This window comes from Rhipicephalus sanguineus, chromosome 8, assembly GCF_013339695.2.
Source record: "Rhipicephalus sanguineus isolate Rsan-2018 chromosome 8, BIME_Rsan_1.4, whole genome shotgun sequence".
Taxonomy (NCBI): Eukaryota; Metazoa; Arthropoda; class Arachnida; order Ixodida; family Ixodidae; genus Rhipicephalus; species Rhipicephalus sanguineus.
Window position 1 is genome coordinate 75,732,749 of NC_051183.1, and position 19,031 is coordinate 75,751,779.

General features: G+C 46.8%; 1 protein-coding gene across 1 annotated transcript in view; it reads right to left on the reverse strand.

The window, feature by feature from the left end:
- The window catches only part of LOC119402109 (mitochondrial uncoupling protein 2), a 64,231-nt gene extending 53,499 nt beyond the window's left edge, over window positions 1–10,732 (reverse strand). The window contains exon 1 of the mRNA XM_037669220.2: window positions 10,451–10,732. The gene's annotated coding sequence lies outside the window, so the exon portion shown is untranslated. The remainder of the gene's footprint in view (window positions 1–10,450) is intronic.
- Window positions 10,733–19,031: the final 8,299 nt, after the last annotated feature.

Below are 19,031 nucleotides of genomic sequence, written 5' to 3' on the forward strand. Positions count from 1 at the left end.
AATTGTCCGCCAGGTGGTCGAAATTTCCAGAGCCCTCCACTACGGCGTCCTTCATAATCATATCGTGGTTCTGGGACAATAAACACCAAGTATTAATATTATTATTATTATTATTATTATTATTATTATTATTATTATTATTATTATTATTATTATTATTATTATTATTATTATTACGTTAATCACCTGTGGCGCATACCCGTACAGTGCGGCCCGTGGTAAACGATTATGTGCCACACGTGTCTGGAGGAAAGGGTTTGACGACGTACGCGACAGGATTTCCACGTGATTCAAGTCATGACCCGACAGTCATATTCGTCAAATCCTGTTACCCTCCATTGCTAATTTTGGTCTACACCAAGTTAAGGAGGCGATCACGAGAGCACCCGGACGTAGCAGACAGACAGACAGACAGACAGACAGACAGACAGACAGACAGACAGATAGACAGATAGACAGATAGACAGATAGACAGATAGATAGATAGATAGATAGATAGATAGATAGATAGATAGATAGATAGATAGATAGATAGATAGATAGATAGATAGATAGATAGATAGATAGATAGATAGATAGATAGATAGATAGATAGATAGATAGATAGATAGATAGATAGATAGATAGATAGATAGATAGATAGATAGATAGATAGATAGATCGATAGATAGATAGATAGATAGATAGATAGATAGATAGATAGATAGATAGATAGATAGATAGATAGATAGACAGACAGATCAGACAGACAGACAGACAGACAGACAGACAGGACAGACAGACAGACAGACAGACAGACAGACAGACAGACAGACAGACAGCCCGACAGACAGACAGATAGATAGATAGATAGCTAGATAGATAGATAGATAGATAGATAGATAGATAGATAGATAGATAGATAGATAGCTAGATAGATAGATAGATAGATAGATAGATAGATAGAAGTAGCTAGATCGATATAGATAGATAGATAGATAGATAGATAGATAGATAGATAGATAGATAGATAGATAGAAACGCTCAAATTTCCTAAGGTTCGCTAAGAAACGCTTCCCAATTAAGTTTCGCCGCCGTGAACCGAACTACGACCTCTCGGCCTGACCGTATAAGCTGCCCAGGTAGAGACGCTACATTGCACAAACGTGCGTTATATCTAGCACACAATCGGTGTCGCACGGTGCCCTCTGTTGGCGGGGCTAGGCGGCGCGACGAGCTAGGTGGGTGACAACCTTAATGAAAACAAGCAGATAATAAAGCTAAGGAAGGTGTAGGGGACGTTATTTGTTTTAAGAGTAGTGTAATAATTGCGATATAGATGTGAAGAAAGTAAAGTGGACAAAGCGAAACTTGCCGCCGGCAGGGATCAAACCTGCCGGCTTTTGGAAGGTTGCTTGTTTGGTTCCTGCCGGCGGCAAATTGCATTTAGACTTCCAAGTTTTAAATGCAATTATATACCTGATAAAGTGGAGGGAGGATGACCGCCGCCGTAGCTCAATTGGTAGAGCATCGGACGCGTTATTCGAAGGCTGCAGATTTGGTCCCTGCCGGCGGCAAGTTATCTTTTCATCCACTTTAATTTCTTCACATTTATATCACAATTGCTACAAATAATATCCCTTATACTTTCCTTGGCTTGTTTCTTAGTTCTCGTTATTGTTGTGTCTAACAAAGAAACACGAGGCCTTACGATTTTTCTTATTTCGTTCATCCATGTATAGTATGATATATCAAGGGGGGGGAAAGGGAAGTGAGGGTGAGGGGCGATATAATGGGAAAGACGGCGATGAAGGAGGGGAGAGCGTAAAGCATAGCCTAGCCTTGTATAGTGTATATAGCAACGGGTGGGAAAGAAATCCACAGCGTATCCACGGGTTGAATGATGAAGAGTGGCGCGAAGCTCAGGAGGGAATCATCGGTAAACTGTGAATACTCCGAGCAAAAGTGAAAGCGCGCTAACAGCGAGCGAATTTTATTACAACGGTCCCCCTAGCGTATGTCGCCGCATTAAATCGAATGATTGCTTTCCACCAATGACACGCGCCATATGTGAATCTTCCGTGAACTCTGCTAGTACATCATCAAGGACGTGCGACCGGGCGCGTTTATACTAAAGGGTCGATGAGGGTCATGGCGACTTGCAGCTCACTTCAATTTTACATGTACGCTGTGAATTTTTATTGTTTAATCACGCACAGGAGAAATCTCACACAGGCACTACCTTGGAGGTCAGAAATCACACCATCTCCCGCTAAAGGGGACCATGAGGCAATGCGAAGCAGCATTTTGGCATGTAGAGCATGCGTTTCAGAGGGGGAGTGGAGAGGGGAGGGGAAATGGGAAGTAGAGAGGGAGAGTGGAGAGGGTGAGGATGTGTGTGGAGAGAGCTTGCACATGCGCAGTAAGGGTGGTCACGCCGCACACCACCACCAGATTGAACTCCGCTACAAGATGCTTCACATCTAAAAACGCCATCTAGCGTGCATTCACCCAACCGCCACATTGCACACATCTCTATGGGACAGCGCCATCCAGTATATCGTCACCCAACTGCAATTTGCATGCATGTCAATGGGACAGCGCCATCTATTGAATGATACGGGAAACGCGATGGCGGGGGAACGCCGGACGGAGCGACGACCGAGCAGGTGATGCTATAAGGAGCTTCGCCCCTAAAAAGTGAGTGTGACGAGGAGGTAAAGGTAGAAGTGAGAGGGTAAAGCGAAGCATAACTATGTATAGTATGATATAGCAAGGGGTGATAAAGGGGAGTGATGTTGACGAGGTGATGCGAGGGTGAGGAGGAGGGGAGACGGTGAAGCATACCACAGCCATGTTTAGTATAGTATAGCAAGGGGGTAGGAAAGGAAAGCGAAGGTGAGTAGGAGTGCTGTGAGGTTCAGGAGGAGAGACAAGAGGAGGCCAAGGCCACCAGCTGCGCTGTGTCCTCGGCCTTCGCATCACTAGCGCTCAGCTGTTCCAACTTTTCTTTCCTTGGACTAGCGGCACTGTCACAGTGAGAACAGCAATCCTGAAAGATCCGCCGGAACTACAACGTCCAAGTTCACACATACGCGCTCTCATATTGTAAGTGCGGCGTCATGTAAAGCTCGTATTACCATATTAAGTTAAAAGCCCCTTTGCTGCATTGAAGCGCTGTAAGGCTAAAACACGTTGGCGGGCTAGTTGGTTTGCATCCATGAAGAGTGGTAAGCGCGACTAGACAGGGACGTGCTGTGTCCTTGTCTGTTTTCTTTCTTCGTCCCTGTCTAGTCGCGCTTACCACTCTTCATGGCTGTGAGGCTGCTTGGTCGCTTTGATGGAAATGCAAATTGGTATCATAATATTTACTGAAATAGAACACCCATGCCCAGAGCAATTACGACGCCCATACAGGATTCGATACAGTGCGCACTGTTAGTGCGGCGCGCTCGTCATAGAAATATTTCTCGTAAGCGGCGTACTGCTGAAACTATACTCGGAAATGTCCCATGGGAGGGTGCATAGTACCATTAATCGTTCGCCCACTTTTCTAGACGCAGCTCCAAACGTAGGGAGCAACAGTTGCTGTTCTTCCGCAGTACAACTTTCCTAGAAATGAAGGTGAACATCATTGCAGGAGAGCCCGCACTGAAGACTGAGACACCGGGAAGAGCACAACGCAAGAATCAGTGCCACCTTGCCCAGTTTTCAGCTATGAAGGGGGCACATATTGGTGGCGGAACTCCGGGCGAATTTCGACAACCTAGGGTTCTTTAACATGCACCTAAGTCATGGCACACGGGTGTTCTTGGCACTTCGCCCTCCATCTAAATGCGGCCGCCGTGGCCAGGAATCGTACCCTCGCCTTCCAGGTTAGCAGCTGGTAAGTGATCGCTCGGCGACCTAAGCGTTGCGTACAATTTTTTTTTTTTTGTCGGTTAGGGCAGCCAATTTTCGATGGCATTCACCTCAAGTTTCTGAGCTGGGCAGAAAGAAAAAAATCACGCCATATTCACGGAATGAATGATGATGAGTGGGGCGAAGCTCAGAGGGGAGATCATCGGTAAAACCGTAACTCTCCCGTGTAAGTTCGCCCATTACATCATTAAGAAAGACGCAAGACTCGCTAGTTCACTTCATAGAACTCGCAACTCGTAAGAGTCGCAAGTGCACTTCATAGAACTAGGCGGTCACGTACCACGAAAGACATGCATGTACAGACCCACGGCTTTAGGAAGTAGAGCGTATAGTGGGTTCCTCGCAAGTGCACTTAAAATTATGATGATTTATAGCGCAGTGGGTTCCTCGCAAGTGCACTTCGCCCCTAAAATTATGATGATTTATAGCGTAGTGGGTTCCTCGCAGGTGCAATTCATAGAACTAGGCGGTCACGTACCACGAAAGACATGCACGTACAGACCCACGGCTTTAGGAGCTTCGCCCCTAAAAGCCAAAAGGGGATCAACGCTCACACGAAGACGCAGGCGCCATTTAGTCTGTGATGCACATGTAAAGTGCGCGACATTACCACACCTTCAAAAACACGAAATTACAGAGTGCGAAGTAAAGGAAATATGAATATCTTGCTCGTGTTTTCGGCGCCCTTCTCCAACAGCGTGCTGCGGAAAATTAAATTGTGTTTTTAAATGCGAAGCATTTGTTAGCGCGCTTCTGCCACTTGGAGCGTATACCTACCTATCGATCTAGCCGACTACGACTTTCTGCTCTCTTTGCCGTTTCGTTAATGGGATATATACCATAATTGGTATGGCACGATGTGACTGCGTGACGAACATAAATTGCTGGTCATAACATGAAAATCGCGACATGCATGGCTTGAACGGTATAACTTACATGCCACCGCTTTGGTGCTCTCACGGCCATTTCGTTAGTGAGATATATAGCAAAAGTGGTATGACCTAACTGATTAATGACGAACGTAAGTGACAGGTCGCACCATGAAAATCACGACATGCATGTCATGAACGGCATGATTGACATGTCATGGTCTTGGTAGCTCTCGCGGCTGTTTCGTTAATTTAATGCATACCAGAACTGGCGTGGCGTGAGAAGAGTGCATGACGAATATAACTGAGTGGTGGTAGTGCAAATTATGGCATGCATGTAATGTACGGCATGATTTACATGGAACGGTGTTGGGGCGCTCGCGGCCACGTCAATAATTGGATCTATACCAAAATTCGAATGGCGTGACATGTCTGTATGACGACCATAAATGGCGGGTGGCAAAATGAAAATAATGACATGCATGTCATGTAAGTCATGCCGTAAATGCGGCGTAAATACACCAAAATCAGTATTGCGTGACGTGACCGTATGATGAACATGAATAGCATGTCATAAAATAAAATTCACGACTCGTAGGCCAAGTACGGTGTGATTTACATACCACGAAGCGACATCAATCGCTGATAGTTCCGCAGTTGTTGATGAAGATGGATGCTGTATGCGAAACACCCGTCTGATGTTAGTCGAAGGGCAATAGAAAGCCGCAGAGCGACCTTGGCCGTCGCTGCGTACAGATGCGTCTGTAAATACGGTTCTGCTCTGAAATACGTTCAAGAAGAATTAGTAGCACCAAAGTTTGTTATACTCACAGGCTCACGTGCTGCCCTTAGCAGACTGTTGAGAAAAGACTGCGACGGTCCAATTACATGCAGCATTGTAAAATCTGCCACAAACATTATTTCTAGTGGGGTGTCCCTCATTTGCCAGTGGATACCTTCGCATGTGGGTATTGCTGGGAATGAAGAGGCCGATCAGCCAGCTTCAAGTTGTGCCCACAACGATTGTGACTGCCAAAAAATGTCATGCCTGTTAGAAAACGCTCGCCTGTTGATCCGCCGACATCTTTTAAAGCAGCACCCTGACCAACGTGTAGCAAGCGGATTTTTCCCTCCCCGTATTCGTGGTCGTGGATTGCCTCGTCGTGACAGAGCCCTCTTATATAAGCTAAGAGTTGGCTCTGTATTAGTGCGTGACCGATTATACCGACAAGGTCGTGTAGACAGTCCATCATGTACGTCGTGTGGCTCCTGTGAGACACTAGAACACATAATTTTTTAGTGTACCGCATTCGTTATGCAGCGAGCACTGCTCATTAAGTAATATGGACTTATTGGTCTAAAGTGTACGAACCTTGATGATTGCCTGTTCCCGGCGGGTTTTGCTGCTCGGCGTGACCAGGCCCATCGAGCCCTACTTACTTTCTTAAAAAATACCGATTTGGCCTCGCGCGTATAGACATTTTCCGTGTGACCACTTATTCGTGTTTACATCTGGGTTATTTGTTTTTTTTTTTCATATTTTCTTTCCTCTTTCTTTCCCCCCCATCTTCCTTTCCCCTATGTTTCTCCTTTCCGAAATGACAGGCAGGCGTTCTGCCCCTTTAGGTGGCAGTTGTCAGCCTATTCCTTCCCTATTTCCTCTGTGTCTTCGTGTTTTCTTTGTATTCAAACCAAATAAATAAATAAATCGTGTGCTCGATGCCGTTTTGCTTGCTTGATATATGCCGAAATTAGTATGCCTTGGCATGAATGTATGATGCACATGAATGACAGACCGTAACATAAAAAAAAATTACACCATCTCCCACTAAAGGGAACCATGTGGGGATGCGAAGCAGCGCATGGGTTGACTTAAAGTTCCGTTCATCACGGGCACCTTGCCCGATGTTAACGCGTCCTTGCAAGTGGAGCACATCATGAATTCACTATAGTTGCTGTTGCTGTTACTCGTCCCGAACTCTTGTTGGAGCACGGCACGCGGGTTCATCGTCACGCCACGCGGGAGCACGTGGGTTCGTCGCGCGTCTGCAGAATATCGTTCCTCGACGCCATCACATGATTGATGAGAGTGTAAGGGGAAGAGGCCACAGCATCTTACCCAGCCCCTTACACCGGCTCGATGGCGCTAGCGCGTGCCAGCACACATGGTTCCCGAGCGGACGGTCGCCAATGGAAGGACGGACACAGCCCCAAGCAAAAGCTGCTTCGCACCTAAAATCATGATATGCATGTAGTGTACGGCATGACTTATATACCATGCTCATCTTGCGCCCGAGGCCGTTTCGCTTTCTTGATATATACCGAAAGAGGTGTGGCTTACAATCAAAGACGCCGATGCCGCCGACACCGGAATATCTGCCAAACGAGCTATCGCGTTAAAATACTACAGGGCAAACATCGTTGCACATGATATGTAAGGCTGCCTCCTTGACTGATTTCCGTAGCACTGAAATTCAGTCTTTCTCTGGACCAGTGGCGCTGTCACAGCAAGTATAACAATCGTAAAAGATCCGTTGAAACGGTAAACTGAGAATTCACTCATGAACCGCCGCGTTTTTTACGTGCCGCGTCAAAGTGATTATTGTATTGCTATATTCAGTTAAAAGGGCCTTTGCTGCATTGAAGCGCTATGAGGGTGATCGGTTTCTTTGCTGCAAATGCAAATTTCTATCAAAATAGTTATTGAACTGTAACGGCCATTCTCAGAGCAACTACGATGGCCCTAGAGGATGGAATACATCGCATATCGAAAGCTTGGTGGCAGGGACTAAAGAAGTGTAAAATGTTGCGGTTGTATGTAACCCTGATTAACGGAATGTCATCGGGTTCTAGTATATGTACACAGGCGTCCACTGTTAAAGGGAACATCGGAGCGTGTGGCGGCCGCTCGGCGCCACCGCCGGCCAGCGGCTGCAACGAGTTTCGCGCAGGCGCAGTGCGCGCTGTGAGTCGTGCTCTTTCGTCGTCTGCTGCCGTCTGCTTCCGCTCTACGAATCGCCGCGAAGCGAACCGTTGACGTGACGAAAGAGCACCGGGCACGGTGCTCACTGCGTCTGCGCGAATCTCGTTGCAGCCGGCGGCCGCCCGTGGCGCCGAGCGGCCGCCACACGCTCCGATGTTCCCTTTAACAGTGGACGCCTGTGTACATAGTGTAAACAAACTTTTTCTAAACAGTATCTCCAAGTGAACGTTACGTCATACAGTGCGAAAACACACAGGGTCCCTAGTGCATTCACCTAAGACGACTGGACCTCGAAGGCGAAAGCGATGTTTTCTCCTCAAACGATGAAATAGATGCCTTCAGCTGAGCGTCGTTTACGCTCAGCCCCGTGCAGATGTAGCGTTACGAGACAGGGCAGGGAACTGCATAGATTTCGCGTTTTACCGAGACGCGGTCAACAAGGCTGCAAAACGACGGCGAAACCAGGTGGACGCACCTTCACGCTGTTGACTTCATAAGTGGAGTGAGAGATGAGCTCTACGTTCCGCTGCTGATATATAACGAAAGGGGTGTGGCGTGACACGACTGTATGACAAACGTAAATGACAGCTCGTAACATAAAAAACATGATATGCATGACATGTACGGCATGACTGACGTGCCTCTCTCATGGTGCGCTCACGGCCGTTTCATTCACTGGATATTGTGGGGGTGCTATAGGCTGCCCAAGCAACGCTTAGCGGCGCTGCTGCTCTTGACAGGCAGCGCCATCTCTGGCAGAAAAAGAGAAACTGGGGTGTAAGCAGCGCACGTTTTCCCTTCTCTCCACCGCGTTGCTGCTCGCTTCTGTGCACGTGCAGAGCTCTCGCGGTGCACTTGCGGCGCCTCACAATGTACCACTTGCAGTGCGGCTTCAGAAGGATTTTCAAGCTTGACTGGCACTTCCGAAAAGCGAACTTGATAAAATGAGAAAGCCTCGTCAATCACGTTAACGGTGAAGAGCAGACGATCGACAACAACGACGCCCAACTCAAAGCGAAAAGCATTTCCCAAGTCGCGATTACACCGTGTAGGACGTATACCTCGAGGTAAGTCTCATTCTGTCATGTTAAAGATGAATAATGGTCTACATGCACTCCGAAATGAAGCCGTACATGCTATCGATGTTCTGTGGCGTGGACTACGAATCATATGATTGTTGTTTTGATATGGCATGCTTACAGTAGCAGCCGTGTACTTTCGTGAACAAACGTTCGCGGCTTGCGAAAAAAAGATTATACGGCCATGGCACTGCTTCCTGAGAAGGTTAGGTTAAAAACCGGGGTCAATGCTTCCTATAATAAATCTGCTGAGAGAACCAGGCCTCCCATAATTACCGGTGACTTCAACATTGATTTATAAAGACCCAACAACGCTTGGTTCTTATGCTGCGTAAAAGGCGGATTGGTTGTGCAGAGGGCGTCAAAAGACCTCGCTGCCACATCCACGACAGGAGACATCATAAAACATTTCATCGTAATAGGTATCCAGGATTTCCGCCAGCTGCACTATAGCACGCACTTCACTCGAGTTAGACACCTCATTGCTGAGATCACGAACGGATCCGATTAACAGGTCCAGTCCAGCTGCTGGTGCTAACTGATCGCGGGGATGATCACTTTGTTCAAGAACTGTCAAGGACCCTTTCTACACATAAACACGGGTTCGTGAAACGTGCGTGCGTTCTCCGTCATAATGGACAAGTATAGGCATAACAACTGTAACTGCGACTGTAACGTACGTGCAGTGCGCCTGCGCGTGCCACTCGGCTGTGTATATATCTAGGCAAACTTTCCTGAATGAAGCTTAGTTGCGAGTAACGCCAGTACTGTGCATCTGTGTTGCTTCTTTTTCCTCCTCGGATTTGCGCTATCCAGTATTGAAGAATATAAGCACTACATATCAGCCTACCGCGTCTGGTGTTAGTAACACCCATGTCGCTGTTGGCATCGTTATGCAACTGTAAGCAAATGGTTACATAATACATATGCGACCATTCAACATATGAGTGTTCTCGCGTCATTTCGTAACGTTTCGCTCAATGTGAAAAATTACGCCACAGTCCCCATCCCGCGCATGCTTCGCATAACATCGATTCCCACGTTACGTGGGATCTGCCGAATTTTTATTTATAGATACTGTGATCTCATGCAAGATCTTGGCAGCCTGGTACATATGTAGGGGCACAAAACAGCAAAATAACAAAGAGAGAAACAATCAATCAGTTTCTTCACACAGCTTTAAAGAACAAAACAAAAAGGCAAGTGACGCTACTCGAACAATTTTAAAACCAAACAGACAATCAGTTAGCACGAGTAAAAAAAAAAGAAAGAAAGAGCCATTTCTAAAGCCATGCTGCATATTTGTTATAACTTTATGATAGTAAGCTAAATCTAAGCTCACGGCCGATATCATTTTTCTTTCATCTAAATGCGGCCACCGCGGCCGGGATTTCATCCCGCGATCTTCTGGTCAGCAGCCGACCACTATACCACCAAAGAAAGGCGGAAATAAGGATTTAACTGCAATACCACAACATGTTCCGTTCGTGCAACGAAACTGTACCGTCAGGCTACACTGATGAAATACTGGAATCAAAGAGTACTTCGATACGTAAACGGGCAGCCCAACTACGGCAAGCAGTGTGTTGCGCGACAACAGAACGCATCTGGAGACTTACGAAAGTTCGGAGAAGCCGCGTAGCCTTTTTCCGTTTCCCGAAACACCAGCCGGCACGGTCCGTGAACCAGCTGGAATTTCGAGACTGCGTGGCTGGTTAGACGAAGCACCGGTAGCTGAGAATTCGTTGGCCCTGGAGCACAGAAATTATGAATGAAAAACGAAGTTGACTCGGTTGCAAGCACGGAGTGAGTGTTCTCGGTTGCTGCCCTCACAGGTACTGCACTCGTCACAGGTAGTGAAGTCTCGGGGTGTCCGAACTGTGTGTCGACGGCACGAAGATAAATACGCAACCAAGGACGCGGAGTAACTGCGCGTCGGTGAAAAAGTCCTTACAGATTGCGCGCTGCTACAGGGGCGGAGTCGTCTGCCAGCTTGTTTTTCTTCCGGAGCAGACGGCGCGCAGTGGATGTAGTGGTCACGTGACGCGTGCACGCGTGCGAGCGGACGGCCGCACTCGCCGAAGAAGCAAGTACAACAAACGCCGAGAACAAGCCGACGCGTATGTGGCCATCAAAAAAAGAAAAGCAGAAAATAGCACCGCGTAATAATTCATCTTCCTTCGCGCCTTCCTGGTTATCATGCCCGGGCCTTGGCCAAGAAAGAAACGCGGCCTCGACGTCACTGCCACCATTAGAAGCTGTGTTTAGTGCGATTAACTTGTGCCATCGCTATCGGCGAGGCAACGCTTCGGATGATCTGCCGAGTCATGGGATAATCATTTAGGCGATTTGCCCGCATGTGATGCGGGAAAAAAACCATTCGGGCAACCCAACTACCAATCTGACGGTCAATCAAAAGTTGTCGTTGATATAGAGCAATACTGCGTATTTTACAAGAAACTAATTGGATTTCTCGCACAAGAAATATCTTCGTTGGGAATAATGGGGCAAATCAGGTAAGCGTCTGGTGTCACTATACAGGGTGTTTCAAAAAATGTGCCCTAAAATCCTCAAAAATCAGGAAAATGGGATATTTGCTCACTGTCTTTCCAGCGACAGGCATCTTAAGATGGCTAATGTAATCATATGGGACAGTAATTAAGAAAGTTAAAATACTTACTCTTTTAAAAGTGTAGTTAGACGGTTATATCAAGTACGAGAATTGAAGTTCTTCATGGGAAGACACCATCGGAGCTTTGAGATATAGGAAAAGTGGCCTCTAGTAATTATTGTGGTGTAATGAAATTCAACCATGTTCAACGGCGAAACCGAAACCGAAGCCTCGATGAGCGCGATAAGCAGACGACCAGAATGACGTCACTGTTCAAGAGAACTATTATACAGGTGCAGTTCTTCCGCGTTCGCTAACGTACGTGCTCCATGCGTGTTACAATTACAAGCGCAGCCCGCACACCCACACAACGAAGTTGGTTGATGGTTGATATAAAGATAATTGATGATAGCGCGGGCTAAGGACAAGGACAGAAGAAAGACACATTCGACACCACACAGCGCTAGCGTAGCACTGTGTGGTGTCGAATGTGTCTTTCTTCTGTCCTTGTCCTTAGCCTGCGCTACCATCAAATCATGCTATATCAACAAGTCCGAATCGCCACCCTCATTAATATAAAGACACTCACTCATTCTGGACGTCTCACTAGAATATGGCAGTTGCGCTCTTCCGCGTTTCGATTTCGGTTTCGCCGCTGAATCTGGTTAAATTTCATTGTTTAGCAGTTATTACTAGAGGCCGCTTTTTAGAAATCTCAAAGCTGCAGCGGGTTTTTCGCATGAAGGACATTAATTCACCCATTTGACATAACTGTCCAGCTCAACTAATTAAAGAGTTAATTCATTTAACTTTCTTAATTACTGTCTCAAATGATGTCTTTAGTAATCTTAATATACCTGCGGTTACAGAAGAAGTAATTGGGATGGCATCGAACAAATATCGCATTTCCCTGATTTTCGAGGATTTTCGAACACATTTCTTGAAACATCCACTATATATCCGTGACTTCTAGGAAGGCTACAAATGTTACAAAATCTTATCCGTATTTTCCGGACAAGAAATACGTCGGTTAATGTAACATTCGGACAAAGTTGGGACAAACCTGACGGGCAATTATTCAATGCGTTCGACTTCGAGGAAAACTGCATATATTAAAGAAACATCTCCGAATGTTTCTTTAATATATCTTTCATCTCCGTAGCTTGCAGCGCTAAAACGATATGCACACAGAGAAAAAGAAAGCAGTGCATCGCGCGCGTGCTACATTTTGCCGGGCATTGCAGCACAAAGCGCGAAGCAATGACAACATCGATAAGCGTTATCTCAAGCGTAAAGATAAGCGGCAGGAAAGCAGGGCAAGACAAACACTGTCGTGAGCACGACGCACACCTTGCGAAGAGGGCTGCCATGTGCGCATCGCGTAGTGCTATTTTTAACGCCTGCGTTCATGCGAACTCCTTTTCTTGTTTTTTTTTTGTTTTTTTTGCTTCCCTTAGAATGCTGCACGGATAACTTGGTCGTTAAAGCATTCAATCCTCCTCTGCGACACTTTTAGCAACACCGCGAGGCGGTCATAAGGCGCAGGGAACTACCCTTTTAAGCACTGCGGCAAGATACAGCAGAGAGTTTTTTAACGGGGACACAAGAACGAGGGCAACGAAACTGGAGGTTTATATAAGCTGGTGGTTTACTTAAAAAAAAAAGTAAAGCAATCCTAATGCAAAGCTTAGGGTTCTGAGAGTGGCACTCGTACTGACTGGGTTGGTAACGTGTGAGAGAGGGCTAGTTCGTATTCCGTGCTTAAAACTGCTTTTTTTTTTGTTTCTAGCATAAGCATGTTCTTCTTATCTTGTGTGTAAGCTATATATTTGTGTGTTGTTGTAATAAATTTCAGTTTGAAGGCTCCGCGCCTAATCTGTGTTACTGTGTCTACTTTTGCGCTGAGCAGTTTTAAGCGTGTTGGTAAACTTGAATTAACTGTGAGCATCTTCTCCTCAGTCGATGTATTGATCCTTGCCCCCCCCTCCCCTTGAAAGCTTCCTGTGCATAACGTGGTTTTGCACTGCCTCCGGGATCGGCATGCGATGATTTCGCGTGATGGCGTTATCCCGTGACGTCATAGGGATGTCACGATGACTTCATAATTACGTCAGATCTGTGAAGTCATGATGATAATACATGATGACGTTATCAGCCGTAGCCTATTATAACGTGGCTTCTTAATAATAATAATAATAATAATAATAATAATAATAATAATAATAATAATAATAATAATAATAATAATAATAATAATAATAATAATATCTGGGATTTCACGCCCCAAAACCGCGATATGATTATGAGGGACGCCGTAGTGGAGGGCTCCAGGAATTTTGACGGTCTGGTGTTCGTTACTGTGCAGTGACATCGCATAATACATGCACCTCTACCATTTCGCCTCCATCGAACCGGCGACCTTCGGGTCAGCAGCCGAGCACCGTAGCCACTGATCCACCGTGGTGGACCACGTGACTTTTTGCATCGTTCGTGCGGACGCCGCTGTCGACGCTGATGTTCACTTTTCTCTTTGGATGATATATCTAAGGTTTTCGCCTCAAAACATAACCAACCACTTGAAGCCCAGCCATGAATTTCGTACAGGTTTGCCGATGCATTTACACTAATTGCTGTTAATACTAACTTCTGCCAACTATATGACTCCATTTTTTTTAATTTACGACATACCTTAATGTCCACTCCATTATTGTACAACCATTATCCTAGCCCATTCCATCAGTTCTTTGTCCATATGTGTAACAATATATTTATTTTAAAATTTTATCGTCGTTTTGAGACAATTCGCATCGGCGCTGAACAAGGTGGTCTAGCAGATAGCAAAGAGTGCCACTCGGTACTGGTACCCCTAAAAAGTACTTATGGTTACAGCGGAAACCACCTAGAACTACTAACCAGCGCAGATGAGTGGTAGGCGTGCCGCAGTCCTGAGGGCAGAGCTTCAATTTATTCGTAAGGTTGCAGCCGAATATTGGGTTTCGCCTTCCTGGAAAAGTGCTAAGCGTTTGTTTGGAAAAAGTTTATTTCAACGTAGGACGCTACGAACACTGGCAAACAGTGCCTATAGACCTACTCCATGTTTGTAAACAGCGGTAGGCGCCGTCGACATACTGAGGCGCTTGTAGCGACGTCGCGGCGCGTATGCTCCGCCCAGCCCAAAGCTCGCTACCGCCCTCTATGACCACGTGACAACAAACACAGCAGCTGCAAAGCTGCGTCTGAGCACCGCGAGTCGGGGCGCCTCCCGCGTGTTTACAAGGGGTGGCCGGGCGGCCGCGACAGAGCAAGTTCCCGTGGCCCCAACAAGAACTCTGAAATGAACGTATAAAAATTACGTTGACGTGCAAATCTACCTCTGATAACCTCACCATAACATTAGGTATCTTGACGCCACGAATGTTACTGATTCGCGAAATGCCATCGACGTTGCTGTGGTCACACGTGTACACTTCAATTTGTTAACTAATGCAAGAACGGACCTCGTAGCCCCGCACGACGCTCTTTGCTGCGGTATGAAAATGCGCAGGGTAAGATGTTACGAGCAGGTCCATAATCGTTACGGTAAATGCCCGCACATAAACAAATTTGCCGGGTCAGCTACTCATTCAAACGTGAAGGGCGATCTCAGTGACACTTTAATTGGCGATACAGCTGCGACAACGTATTAAACAATTACTATACATTCCATGGACAAGGCTGCTATCACTTCATCGTACGGGCCCGCGGCTCTGCCCGCACGCTGAAGTCGAGACCGCGAAGGCCTACAGCCGTAAACAGACTCGGAACATTTCACGCTTGCAGTTTCCCTGTGCAGTCTGACAGGCATGGAAATGTCTTAATGCGTATCGCCCTAACAGCCGTGTCCAATGCACTTGTGTTGCATGTGTAATCGCAGCCGCGCAAACAACTTGGAAAAGTATAGCCGAAGTCGTGCTTTCATACGCTGCTGCATTAATGAACCGAGCTACACCTTTAGTTCACGCGAATACTACAAAATCCTTCTTACCCCTCTGACTTTCACATTTTTCAATCGTGATGAATTCTCCGCATACGAGATTACAAAGCCATCCACACCGCTTACGTATTTGTGCCCTGAGGCCAACATGCTTCCAATGGCTCCACGCAAAGCTTATGCGAAAAAATGTTGTGCGGGACATTACAATGACGCCCATTTGACAAAGCTACTCATTTTCTTTAGATAAAACGAGCCGCGCAAACCGCTCCATTTTTGTAACGCTACCGATCAGCCGGCGTCGCAACGAGTTCTCATGTTTAACAGCTGCGGCCAATTTCTTGCGACGGTCTTCGTAAAAAAAAAGTGGACAAAAACTTATTCCGCCTCGTTTGTGCCTTCCTACGTAAGTAACCGCAGCGCATCTCGTCGGTACAACATTTCTTCTTCGAAGCACGACGGCAAACAGTGACCGCACCAGCGAAAACACGGCAGCAACTGCGGTAGGCACAGCGGCTTTTGCCTACCGCACGAAACTAAACGCCCGACGACAGCGTCACCGCATTTTCGTGACGTATGTCCGGTGGAATTCGTCTATACAACAACGACTACAACACATACAAAAAACTAAGCACTACGCACATGAAACATCTTTACAGAAATGTTCGAGTCCACGGGATGTCCTTACACATGTTACTAGGGACTAACATACATATTTATCACAAACATATTTTCACACAATATACATGACTTGGTGAACATACAAGGATATATGTACAACCGATGTTATGGCGCGTGAAATTTACATATTTGTACAGTGTTGGCATGAAATGTTTATATACAAGAACCCACACGCAGACGGGGACATGCACACACAGAAATAGTAAATACATACACATTATATACATCAATAAATAACTGTCTGATGACCTGGCTACAAGAATCCGGGCAAATGAAAAGCTAGGCGCACACGTCCATCAACCACCAGCAGGAAGCCGCACGACCATTCTTTGTGCGGCAGGACCATTGTGCGGCAGGAAGCCGCACGACCGCACGTCCATCGTAGGATGCTACGAACACTTGGAAACAGTGTCTGTACAACAAGGACCATAACATACAAAAATGATTAAGCACAATATACATGAAACGGTTTTATATAAATGTCCAAGTCCACAGGGTGTCCCTAACACATGCTGCTAAGAACTAGCATACACACACTTATCACAATATACACAATGTACATGACTTTGTGAACATGCCAGCAGAGATGTACAGCAGATGTTATGGGGCACGTAACTTACATAATTTACAGTGTTAGCATGAGGCGTGTATATACAAGAACCCACACGCCTACCGGGACATGCACACGCATAAATAAAGTTACACCATCTCCCACTAAAGGGAACCCTGTCAGGATGCGAAGCAGCGCATGGGTCGACTTAAAGTTCCATTCATCATGGGCACCTTGCCAGATGTTAACGCGTCCTTGCAAGTGGAGCACACCATGAATTCCCTGTAGTTGCTGTTGCTGTTCGCCATCACGTGATTACTGAGAGAGTGTAAGGGGATGAGGCCACAGCGTCTTACTCAGCTCCTTACACAGGCCCGAAAGCGCTAGCGCGTGCCAGCGCCTTCTGACTAGGATACAACGCGTTGGTTCATCGCGCGTCTGCAGAATCTCGCTCCCCTACGCCATCACACGACTGCTGAGAGAGTGTAAGGGGGAGAGGCCACAGCGTCTTACCCAGCCCCTTACACAGGCCCGAACGCGCTAGCGCGTGCCAGCACACATAGTTCCCGAGCGGACGGCCGCCGATGGAAGGACGGGCACAGCCTCAAGCAAAATCTGCTTCGCATCTAAAATGACAGGGTCCTTTGTGCATTCACCTAACACGACTCGAAGGCGGAAGCCATCTTAATTTCCTTATCAGTCGATGTACTAGGGAGCGTACATGAACAGCCGGTCATGCAGGCTCCCTAGAAGTACTTAACCTACCCCGTCACCCTCCGAAAGCTTTGCGCACCTAGCGTGCTTTCGCACTGCCTCAAGGATCGGAGGCACTTCACCTGGATTTGTACTGCCTCCAGGATCAGCCGACCTTTGACCAAGCTACGATGCTATGCGATGGTGGTGTAGGCTTATGCCACAGGAGCGAAGGAACGAGACGACTGAACCAAAATCTACGCCACCAGGGAACACGAGCCGTGGCTTCACGTGCCACTGTAAAGCGCCGTCTTTATTTTTTATTTCTCTTGAGGTCGCGTGCTCTACTGTTTTGTTCGTCGCCCAAAGAAGGGCGCTACAACGACATTATGTGGCGTTACATCACATGACCTCATAAATTGTTGCGATCTCGACGTCATGATGTCATCATCCCGTGATGATGATCAAATTTCGTGTTTAGTGAGGCATACAAGGCTTTCGGCTGAATAAATACAAACATTATATGCAATAATAAATCACTGTGCGATGACCTGGCTACAAGAACCAGGCGATTAGAAAATTTTTTTATCACAGACGGTGAACATCAATAACAATTCAACGTAACATTTGCTTGCTAGATATACGTTTACGAGAAGGACAAAACAAACTTCAGTTACATGGAAACAAAACACGAAATGACGGAGGCAGCACGTACAATCGATGTTTCACAAACATATATATACACACAGAAATTTGTCACAAAAAGATGGATATACAGATGTACATTACATGGCAAACAAAAAGTACAAATAACACGTGAATATGTGCATTTTGCGTATTTACATGGTGTTTCGGCCGGCGCCAAACGAGACATCAGCCTACCAAAACCAGGGAGGCCGAAAGACAAGCTTCACGCGTCGATCTCAGACCAACAAAAAAGGGCAAGACCACTGCCGGAGGAATTCCTCCTCACTGAGCAAGAAGAGCTCCTCCGACAGAACAGACAGAAGCTCCGAGTACAGTCGCTCTAGGATCGGGAAGAGAGCGCGACGGCGACGGCCTGCTGCAACCGCCTCGCAGCGGTTGCGCCAAAGGCAGAAAGCACCGACAACAACGAGAAGGCAGGCGAAGCGGCCTCGAGAACAACGCCCAGAAGAAACGAAGCGATTTACTCCGAGCCTGCGAAATTCAGCATGCACGGCCCTCCATAAAATACGAGCAATAACACATTGCTTCAGAACAAGCTGATTTGTTTCCTGAAGGGAGCAGTTCGGGCATGTTGCAGACAGGACCATTCTCCACCGCTCGAGGCGGTCGAGAGTGGGGAGCACACCCCACCCCAGGCGCCACACGAAGTCCTGGAGGTGGCCAGGCAGGAAAGATGCCGTTAGCGCGCTCCAAGACACACGACTAGAACGAGCACGGCGAGTCGGAGGAACTAATGGGAGCAACAAAGCAGCTGTTGTGTTAACAATAGGATTGTTTTGCACATCTACTCCAGGAAAGGTCAACTGGACATGGCGAAAAAATGCAACAGCTGTTGCATAAAATGCAGGGAGTGTTATTGACTGAGGGCCCCTGTTAATATGCATATTAGGCATCAAATGCCGGAAGTGAGTGCCCAGAAAGTAATACGCAAGAGTACGCGCGGGCGATTCTTCCCCTTGTACAAGGCGCAACAGGAAGCGCAGTGCC